Source organism: Gouania willdenowi, chromosome 7, assembly GCF_900634775.1.
Source record: "Gouania willdenowi chromosome 7, fGouWil2.1, whole genome shotgun sequence".
Taxonomy (NCBI): domain Eukaryota; kingdom Metazoa; phylum Chordata; class Actinopteri; order Blenniiformes; family Gobiesocidae; genus Gouania; species Gouania willdenowi.
Window position 1 is genome coordinate 24076463 of NC_041050.1, and position 11540 is coordinate 24088002.

An 11540-nucleotide genomic window follows, 5' to 3' on the forward strand; every position below is an offset into this window, starting at 1 on the left:
GCGAATCATGTTCATAGATCAATAAATCAAGGATCATTTGCTCGGAAAAAATATGTAAAAGGCTGAAATTGCTGCTTGAAAGCTTGTTTTGATCTCTACTATAAACAATCGGTTTGTTGACATTGTTGGAAAAGTTTGGTGCATTACATTGTGGGATGTGGACTCCTGTTGACCAGGGGTTCTCAACCTTGGGGTCAGGACCCTATTAGGGGTCACAAGACACTTAGAGGGGGCGCCAGATACTTTCAAGAAACTACGAATATTTTTGGAACAATTTTGGGCTAATTTTTGCTTATTTTTACCCTTTTTCTGCAACTACCACTAAACTTGCATATTTCTAACATATTTTCATCACTTTTTCTTGCATATTTTATCATCCTTTTAATGCTCTTTAAATCCCATTTCTGCCACTTCTCACTTCTTAGAAACCCTTTCCACCACTTTCCCTACCTAATGTTGCATATGTTGACTCATTGTTTACTTTTCACCATATCTCATACTTATTTTTGCCAATTTAACCACATTCATGATTTGTCATGCCCATTATTTGCCAGTTTAAGCTAATTGTGCTAACTTTTTAACTGACATTACCCCCCTCCCCCAAATCCTGCCACTTTTAAGCCAATAGTGACACTTTGAATCCTTTTACCACTTTTTCTGTCCATTTTTAGCCACTCGAATTTGAAACTTTTAAGCAATTTCTGTGGTTTTTAAAATCCCATTCCACCATTTTCTGGTAACTTTTAACACATTTTATTTCTTATTAAAACAAGAATGTTTAAGATGACTATACTATTGAGCAAATAATAAACTTCTTGGATAACAGTGGATATTATTCAGATAAATAAATCACAGATTCATAGAACAATGGACCATCATTTTGCTGACTCTATGGATGGGCCCCAAAAATCTCTTCCCTTTATTCCCCCTTATAAATGGCCCTGTCTCCATATGACTGTTCTTCAATGTTCATGTCTGTGTTCAACCACCTTCAGGTACAGTGGGGGTCCCCAGTCTCTGGCACCTTTATTTTAGGGGCCGCGGGCTGAAAAGGTTGAAAACCACTGCTGTAGACGAATGCCTGGAAGTGTTTTTACTTCAGTCTGACTGATTCCTTTTGTTCACTCTTTCAAAGTGAATTCCCAACACGTTTTTGGTGTCATTGAAAGTTGGGGCAAAACAATGGCTTGTGTTTATTTTGGGGTTTTCGCAGAATGATCCAAATCTGGCCGAAGTTGAATGTCTGGCAGAGTGAGGTGATATTGACATGAAATACTAGGAACAAAGTACAACAAAAATGGAGTCAAGCCAATCAATGTTCTCTTCATCTGGAGAAGAAACCGAATAAATCACAGTGAGAATGAAGTAAAAACACTTCTATGCATCCATCTATTAGACTCCATGTTCACTTTTGAGCTACAATTTCAACCTTTCGTATCTTTTTTCAAGTGAATAATCTTTGATTTATTGATTTATGAGGTTTATTTGATAATAAAATGCTGTTAATTAGTGTTTCCAGGTTGACTTCTCTTCCGTCGTCATCTATGTTGGGATGACCGCAGTTCTGTGTGATAAACTGCAGCATCCACCATCCTAAGTGGGATGAGATTGTAAATTATAGAGGAAAACCTGATATTCTATGTCATGGAAAATCATTGGAATGCTTCGAGCATTCTTCATAGAATTTTTCATCAATTTTTTCTGTATAATAATCGTCTGTCCCAACCAGATAACTGTGTATTTGTATTCATATGCATGTGTTAACACATCTACTTTTTATAGGTTATTAAAGCACAGCTAAATACAAGACAATCAGCCTTGAAAAATAACAAATGGACTCCAAAGTCAGGGGGGGGGGGCAAACATTCAGCTTGCATCTGGTGAAGTTTTTCATGTCTTTTTAACAGAACCTAATAAGTCAAACGATGTTACAAAGGAGCGCAAAATATTCACGGCAACTTAAGCTTCCAAATTTTGGCAATATTCAAAAGTATAAACTTTTCATTGGAATTATTTTTAGAAATGAACTAAAAATGTAATCTTTTTAAACAACTACATCGTATCAAAACATAAATATTAGCAAATTTTCTCAACAGAGAAATTTCAAAATTAACTCAACATGCAGGGATGTTAAAAAATAGTTGGGGAAAATCTATTTTAACATAATCTAAAATATCAGCATCGGTTTAAAATTACTCCTAATTTCTGGTTAATTCCAATGAACAATATTGATCAGGGCAAACTGACAGATGTGTAAATATGTGAATAAAAATAACAGTACTTGAAGATGAAGTGGAGACATACCAAGCCAAATAAATCTTTTCAAAAATAAATTTAGCTGTGAACATCTGTTGAACATCTGTGAAATCTTTTTTTGTTTTTTTAAAGTACCATTGGATTGTAGCCTTAAAGTGGCTTTGTTTCCTCTGGAATGTGTCACTCCATGCTGTTTAACGTAAAGGTTATTGGATCTTACACAGCTAATGAAACGTGTCAATATGTTTGATTCTGCTGTGGTATGCCAAAAGTTTGAGCCTGTAGTTCCAGAGTGCTTCAATAGTCCAGCCTTAAACAAAGAAATTAGTTGTTCCAGAGCCTGTTGTGTGTGGACTGTTTGATCATAATAAACATGCTTTCTGTATTTAATGTTTGCTGAATGGTTATTGATATCTACGAGTTTTAGTTTCTGAAATATCATGTCTGTTAGCTCGTGCTAGCAATCCTGTGCTGTAACATTTGTCTGCGTGAATGTGAGCTGGATCGACGTGCTTTAACATACACCTGCCATGTACATGTTGATGGATTAAAGAAGGATGTCTATGTCCTGTGCAGTGCATCAGTGGACCCAAACCTCATCAGTGTAACTTCTGATTGTATTTGATCTGAACATTCATGTCAGCATTTAGAACAATGGCCAAACCAAGGATTTGTGTCTTTTTGTTGTTTTGTATATTTTCCTGTTATTTTTGTCCATTTCTATTGTTTTGGTGTATTATATCGTTCTTTTGTGTATAATGTTTGTCTTGATATTGAGGAGTTGTTTTTTGTGTTTCTTTTCTGTTTTGTGGGTTAGTCTTTTTTTTATTTTTGTTTTGTCTATTCAATTTTTGGGCCTGTACTACAAAGTTGGATGGTCCTCATATCACGCTAACTAATGGAATTTATTTGGTGTGTGCAGTAACTACGACACTGAATAGCTTCTTAACGGGTTCAAAGTCACAGTGGTACGTAGGCTAAACACTTAACCAGGGGTGTATTTTCATCTAAGTGTTCTTAATAGAGCCAGGCCTACGGTTTAAACCTGGTTTTACTCCCACGCCGTCTGTGACCACTCTGGCTTTTCCTATTTCATCACACTCTTCTCATCTTGAATCTCACTCTCTCAGCCAAGCCAGCTAACAGCAGATTTAGGGTCAATTACATTTTCAATTACAATTGCGTCTTCATTATCCATGTTCATTACAATTACGTTGACAAGCATTTTTTTTTAGTTACAATCAATCAAGATTTTTTTTCCCACTTAAAAGCCAATTACATTTACTCTGTCAATTACTAAATGTCTTAATCATGTCTTAAATCAGTTGTAAAATACACTAAAACACTTGGTTATCTCGCTAGGCTTAAATCAAGGCTTTACCCCTTGATTTACTGTATTTTTATTTTTTAATGGTAAATTATCTTCATAACTTAGCTCATAACCACCCAATCCATGATTTTAAAAAAGCCCTGCCCTTTACAAGGTACAGCAGACATGATTCATGCTGAACAACTGTACTTCTATGGGTGTTAAGATTCACAAGGTATTATGTAACCATGGCATCTGATGAATGCACACATATAGAATACAACAACCAACCCTGATTAACATGTAGAGATTAACCCACATTTTAAGAGGTAGAGCAGACAAGGATTCCAAGAAATACAATAGGTCAGTGACTTTAAGGGTGCACTCACAATGGCAGCCCAGACAGGACCAGGTCGTACATGTGTGAAACCATAAGAGACCCATTGTGAGGCTTGTGTAAGTGTTAACTTACAACGAGTCCTTCTTGGCCTGATTGGAAGAGACCTTGTTGGTCGCTCGTGTGTTTTGTAGACGGGGACAAAGCTGGCCGAGAGCAGTGAGTGCTATGTGATATATGTAAGCCATAGAATTTGTATTGAATTTTCATGTCAATTACAATTATAAAGTCTATCTAAACTCAAGCACAATTACAACAGCAACATTTTTTTTCCCAAGTACAATTCCAATTATAATTACGCCGTAATTGTAATTAATGATCATTAAGCGATTATAATTGATCCCAACCCTGGCTAACAGTGAAAGCTTAAGACCTTTAGGATTGATCACAGATTGAATAATGAGATAAATATTCAGCTTTTATTCTGAATAAACAGCCAACAGAAACAAATGCTGAGACCAACAGGACGTTACGTCATCTATTACTGAGCAGTGAAAAGAGGACAATGAAAAGAGGACACGTTTAAGAGGTTTCTGTGGTTTGAACATTTCAAAAGTAGAAAATAGGGCTGAGCAAAAAATCGATTTCATCTATTAATTGAATTTGTAGATAAAACTTTTTCATTTTGCAAATTCGAGGTTAATATATATATATATATATATATATATATATATATATATATATATATATATATATATATATATTGTTTTGTTTTGTTTTTAAAAAAAAAAAATAATTCCCATCACAGTTTTTTCAGACTTCTTCGCCAGCCCCCTTTGTTTACATTTGTTTACTCTTTGAGTATGCTATGTGTGTGCCACAGGCTTGTTCAGTTTTTTTATTCGCACTATGCTGAGATGCTATGGGAAAAGTTTATTATTTTTTTAATTGTAATGTTATATGTTATAGAATATGTCGTTATCTGATTTCTTAATCACAAAATGTAAGCTACTGTGTGCGGTTAAAGCTTGAAATAGTTGAATGACAGAGCCTCATTTACTTTTTATTTTGGGATTGTTCTGTGCATTTTAACTCTTGAGAACATTCACAGCAATAAAGTAGCACTTTTGACAATATATCTGATGTCTGCAGTCATTTTTAAGTGCATTAAAAAAAATAATCGAATCGAAACTCAAATTTCTTTTTTAAATCTGAGATTACTTTTTTTTAGGCAAAATCGCCGAGTAGTAAACGGTTAAACTTGGTGTTATTTAGTCAACTTATCATAGAAAACAAATGTAGCATGTGATCACACACTGATCATGTGAGCTTTTTCAGCACCTATCAGTGTTTAACAAATGACTTTTGTTTGATGAATAGTTTCTTTGAACCCAACACTGACATTAAATTGAAATGAAGAAGACATTGTTGGATGTCACGTCCAACACCTCAATGAGCTGCCGTGCAGTCAACAGAAGGCGATAGATTTGCACGTATCCTTATAAAGGCAAGGCAAATGTATTTGTACAGCGCATTTCATACAACAGGAAATTCAATGTGCTTTACATGATTAAAAAGTGCAACATAAAACATTTAACAGTTTAAAAAACAACAACATTAAAATCCATAATAAAAACATTAAAATCAACAGTGAAAACTTTAAATCAACAATAATATGATTAAAAATCTCAATCATACGCATTAGAGAAAAAAAGTGGCTTTAACTTTGATTTAAAAATGTTCACATGTGATTGCTGACTTCAGCTCTGCTGGCAGTTTATTCCACTTCTTTGCAGCATAACAACTAAAAGCAGTGTCACCATGTTTACTGTGAGCTCTGGGCTCCACTATCTGACCTGTGTCCATAGATCTGAGAGACCTGCTGGGTTCATACCTGACTAACATGTCACTGATGTATTCTGGACCAAACCCATTCACCAGCAGATTTCTTTAACTGCCACTTTACTTGGACTTGTGAGGCCCTTCCCAAGGGTGCAATTTCATGACATTTGGCAGGACGGTATAGGTTGGTGAAAAATGTAACCTGTAGCTTTAGATGAAAGCGCCACCTAGATTTTGTAACTTTTCACTGGTTTGAACTAACTGGATGGTATTCAGTAGCTATATGCAGTGGACTGTGACTAGCCAAATTCAACAGGAAGTCTGGCAATTTTTTATTTAATGGGCCAATTAACACTTTTTCTCAATTTTTGCCCAAACCACATCGTCTTTAAAAGCAAATTCCTCCTAGAGTTTTCATAATTTCCACATGAAATTCAGAATCTGTGTTTTTGACAAGTTGGAGATCTGTTGTTCCTAAAAAGAACGATTTTTACCACATTGCCAGGGAGTGCAATGTCCTGACAGAAATTAAGCCTGAAAAAACTTCAACCAATGAAAAAAGTCTGAATGTCTCCCTGCTCTTTCTCGACTCCTTGCGTACACTAGCCCACCTTAAAAGCGCGTCACCAGTGACAGAGTTAAAACAGAGTTTTTAGTCAGGTTTTTAACATATATCGTGACAAAGTTTAGTGTTTACTAACAGCTGAATGAGACATGAGACAAAGTAGTTTCTACAAAATACAAGCGATGAGCTGTGGTCCGCTTTTAGAGCAACGGTGCTCGTGCATGCGTGAGGGGCGTGGCTTCAGAGGGAGCACAGAGGGGGAGGGGCGGGTAAAAGCGGAGCACTCGGAGGATGCTAATTTCAAAATCATGCTTTCAAAAATTACCTACCTTGCCTTTAACCAGCTGAGCTGAGGAGAAAGAGACAAAAAGCCTCAAAAATACCTGGATACAGGCTGTCACAGACCACTCTCCCCCTTTCTTCTTCTGCTTTTCTGAGAAAGATTAAAAACAATTTTCTTCGGGTTTCTTTTTTTTCTAGCACGCCGCACTTTCCCTGAAGAACTCTGACAACCCCCCAGCGGAGGCACGATGGAAGCATGAGTATGCAAAGTGTGACAAGGGGACAAAGCCTAAGTGTTGTAACTGTGGAGGAAATCATAGTGCAGCAGCTGAATATGAATTCAGCAGATAAAAGCAAGGAATAAAGTCTATATGATGAAGCAGTTAAAAAGGTTGCAAGGGAAATCCCCAGCAGGAATGGAGGAAAACTCAGAGAGCATGTATCAGCGAAAGAGGAGTTGAGCAAGAAAGAAACATGGGAAGATAAAAAGAAAATGGTCACCTTTATTGCTGGTGTATAAATGCTACAGTTGAGACCAAATCAAAACTGAAAGGATTCAGATTATTGTTAAAGCCGCAGAACAATACCAAGGCATGAAAGGGTTTAAGTGGGAAGAAATAAATGAAGAACTCCAAATTACACACAATTTTTTTATTATTATTACTCACCTTACACACTGAGGACACCTGCTGACTTTGTAAACACTAAGGGGTGGATTCACTAAAGGTTTAGGGGTATTAAAATGTGTGCAAATGTCACTCCATGCGCTAATAAGGAGTACAAACTCCAGGGAATCAGGACTGCACGTCTTCAGCACGTCAGAATGCGCCTTCATTCCATTTAGCGCGTTTCCCTCTGATGAATATGTTTAGTAGGCGGATCTAGTAAGGGGCGCAGAAAAATGGGAGCAAGACATGCAAATCAATTAATGCAGTGGGTGCAATCCAATTAATCAAATCTGGAACTGTTAGCGGTGATTGTTTTAGCACAAATAGTACGACTAACAAGCAGGTGCAACACACACTGCAGTAAATGTTGACACAAAACACAGAGAAGAAGAAAAAAGGCTCCAGTTAACCTTTCTAGTATAAGAAAATAATTCAAATAAAACAATAGTCAATAGTGTGTGTGTGTGTGTGATCGTCAAACTCTCGTGTGGCGTTGATGGAAGGAGCATTAGGCCAGAATCAGCTGATCAGATGCGTAATTTACGCAGTGATGGCACAATGTACACATATGAGAATGTGTGACTCAGGAGGTCAAACCTGCTGAATGATGAATCAGTAGATCATCTTAAATTGGTGTTGATTGACTGATTGACAGACTGTGTTAATATGAACTCAGATCAATGTTGTCAACAGATCAATAGGTCGGTTTCTGTCTATTTTTCATGGACTGATCAGAGCAAAGTTACAGGACCGGACAGAGCACCCACATTAAATTAGGGGGAAAAAATATCATTAGGTTTTGAAGTAGTTGTTTTAAAATACATACATATATATATATATATATATATATATATATAGTATATATATATATATTTTTTTTTTTAATTTGTTTATTTAGTTTTCTACATTAATAAATGTTTGTTGCAGCAGACAGAGAAGTCCATCCGCTTCCAATTTAACTTCCTCAAAATGTCATTGTGTACTTATGTGCACACTAGCATCTTCACATTAAACGAGCTAACACGCTCATTAAAATAGGGCGGTCTGCACTACTTCTGCACACGCACTAATCATTGTTGCAATCTTAGTGAATTCATCACAGCAAGTGAGGACGCAACTGGTTTACCACCATTTATTTGAGATCTTAGTGAATCCGCCCCTCAATCCCTAATGCAAATTCAATTTTGGATTACACACACACAATTTATTTGTATTATTAATTATTATTATTATTACTCACCTTAGTTACAAACGTTGCTCACTGAGGACACCTGCTGGTCAATATTTATGGGCATACCTGTTCAGTTTTGAATTTGAAAATAAGGGAAATTTTCTGGTGCCCACTACGAGCCGTCCCACCCGCTCAACCAAGCAGTATCCCTCATATTTTAAGATAGATGTACATAAATCTAAAATACCCACTCGTCAACCACTTACTAATACAATTATGTGATTACATCTGGTAGGTCGACCTTTATTAACATTAAATGCTGTTAATATTTCTATTAGAGCTGGGCAATATGGACCAAAACTCATATCTCAATATATTTTCTCAAAATGGTGATATACGATATAAATCTTGATAATTTTATCGAATAAAGTTTGACCAGAAAGACAATTCTGGGTTAAATTTTCTGATACAAAATGCTACACAGGGACATTTACTAACAAACAGCTGATCAATATGTGCACTCATTAATCATCTAACTGAGCTTTACATGTTGTTCTGAGAAGTAAAAGCAGCGACTCCTAAAACTAGTATTTTGATACATAATAAGCTATAATATATATATATATATGAAATAATATAGTTTTCTATATCGCCAAAATAGAAAACTCGATACATCTTGAATCTCAATATATCGTCCAGCCCTAATTCCTAAATTATAAAACAGCCTAAATAAAAACATAAATGTGTATATGAAGCACATGTGTTTATTTAATATACTTACAGTTTATATACAAATCAACACATTCCATATTTATTATTAATTTCGCATTGTTTGTCTTTAAGTTAGACATTAACATTTTATTTTCATTATATATTTTATTATAATTTCTCATGCTCACTCATGTGGTTCTCTTGTATTCACTAATGACTTATTAGACACATTTATTACAGACTTTACATTCTTAAACACTTTATAAAGCAGTGTATATTTGTGGCGCTTGTGATTGGCTGATTTTTCATGGTGACTTCCACTGTGGTAGACGTGAAAATCTCAGTTATTAATCTAACAGAAAGTGTAACTGTGTCCCGTCCTGATGGTCTTTAAGAAGACAAACTCTCTTTCCCATTTCACAACATATTTACACCAGTTCTTCATTCATCATCTCTCTTCTGAGTTGTTTCCGGGTTTGTTGCCGCTGTCAGCACTAATCTCGCGAGAACTGCCACCAAGCCAGGCCATTTCAGGTGGCAGTTCTCGCGAGGCTAGTGACGGCGTTCAGTTTAGTAAGGCATCTTTTATTTATTACATTAAAATAAGGGATATTTACGGGAAAATACTAATACGGGACGATGGCGGGAAAATATGGGAGTTTCCCAGCCAAAACGGGATACTTGACAGGTATATTTATGGGGTGTTTTTTTTTTTAGGATATTAGACCCACTTTAATGGTTTTTAAAAGCCCTTTGTGCAGTCAGTCCTGTAGATTCTACACAGCTTTTTTAACTTATCCTGTTACCATGACTACCTGTCAACATTGAGCTGTTCTGTAAAGTTGCATTTCAGACAATTTTATTAAATTATTTATTTATATTAGGGCTAGGCGATCTTTTTCAATATCTCCATATTTTCAAGCTATATCACAATATACGATATATATCTCGATATTTTGCCCTCACCTTGAGGTGATGCTTTGATGCATACAATCGAACCAGAACAGCAGTACTCAATATATATTGATGTTTTCTGTGTGATGTAAATGGGGTTTGCCCTAACTATTATAGCATAGCATACCTGTTAGTTTCTTTTTTCAGAGGCAAACCCTTAAAATAAGGTAAGTCAGTTAAAGCCCCATGTCAAATGTCACACAGGGACCTTAATTAACAGAGGTGTAAAGAACAATATCAACATTTAGAAGACAAATTATGTGCATTTGTGCACATTATAAAAACATCTTCAGCTGACCAAAGTGCTGTACACTTTATTTTTACTGACAATTCTGAATGAATATATATATATATATGAATATACTGAATCTATAAACAGTTGCCACTACTAACATGAACGCACTCACACACAGAGACACACACACGCGCTGGAAGGATGGCCTTCTGAGGAATGTCCCTTTAAGGGAGCCATGGTAACGTAAGGTCAGAGTTGAGTCAGACCTGCCTTCTTCCTGGGTTGCACTGAGCGCATGGACGGAGTTTTATGTTACTTTTCTGTTACCGTCCCATTTGAAACGACATATAAGCAGTGTTTGAGCTTCCCCTGCATACAGGGGACATAAAGACAGTAACGAGTTGTTTCTAGTCCTGTTTACAACGTTATCAGCCTGCGGAGGAGACCTCCGGATCTCTACAGCGCGCACACACATTCACTCACTAACTCGCACACAGTAACACTGAAGCCAAATCATTTCCAAATGATTTAACCATTATTCTTATTTTTTTTTACTAATGAACTCTTCGTTGGCAAACTCTGTCTCAATGTTATCGCTGTCTATTAAGATAGACAGTGAGAGGAGAAAAAGGCATACTGGCGGCTCTACAGAAGAAACTTTTAATGTTACATGGATTATATCAATATTACGATATAGTCCTATCCTATATCTCTTAAATAAATATATCAATATTTATTAAAAACTCTATATATCTGACGTTGCACACCCCTGAACCAAGCAGCAGCCATGTTGAAAGTCTCAAGTCAATCTGACATGTTCAGGAGACAAAACACTGCACTCTGAACGCACAATGTGACCTGCAGTGCTCACACGCTCTGAGGGTACACTGGTACCAGGTATGCAGACATATGTTTTGGCAAGGTTAGCCATGAGGGGAAACTCAGTCTGATGACTTTTCCACCACTCTAACACACTACCTCCTACTTTTATACTTGGCAACATCAGTATGGGCTAGCTCTCTGGAGGTCTTGGCAGTCTGGCTGGGGTCCAAAGTGAAGACGGTGTCACCACAAAAATCCTCAAGTGCCTTTGACTTTTTGGAAGCAAGAACATAATCTAAAATGACACAGAACACAATATTTTATTATTTCAGAGGGAAAAATAACTTGTTTGTACGCTCCAAACACTTATTAGCTTATTGTTAATTAA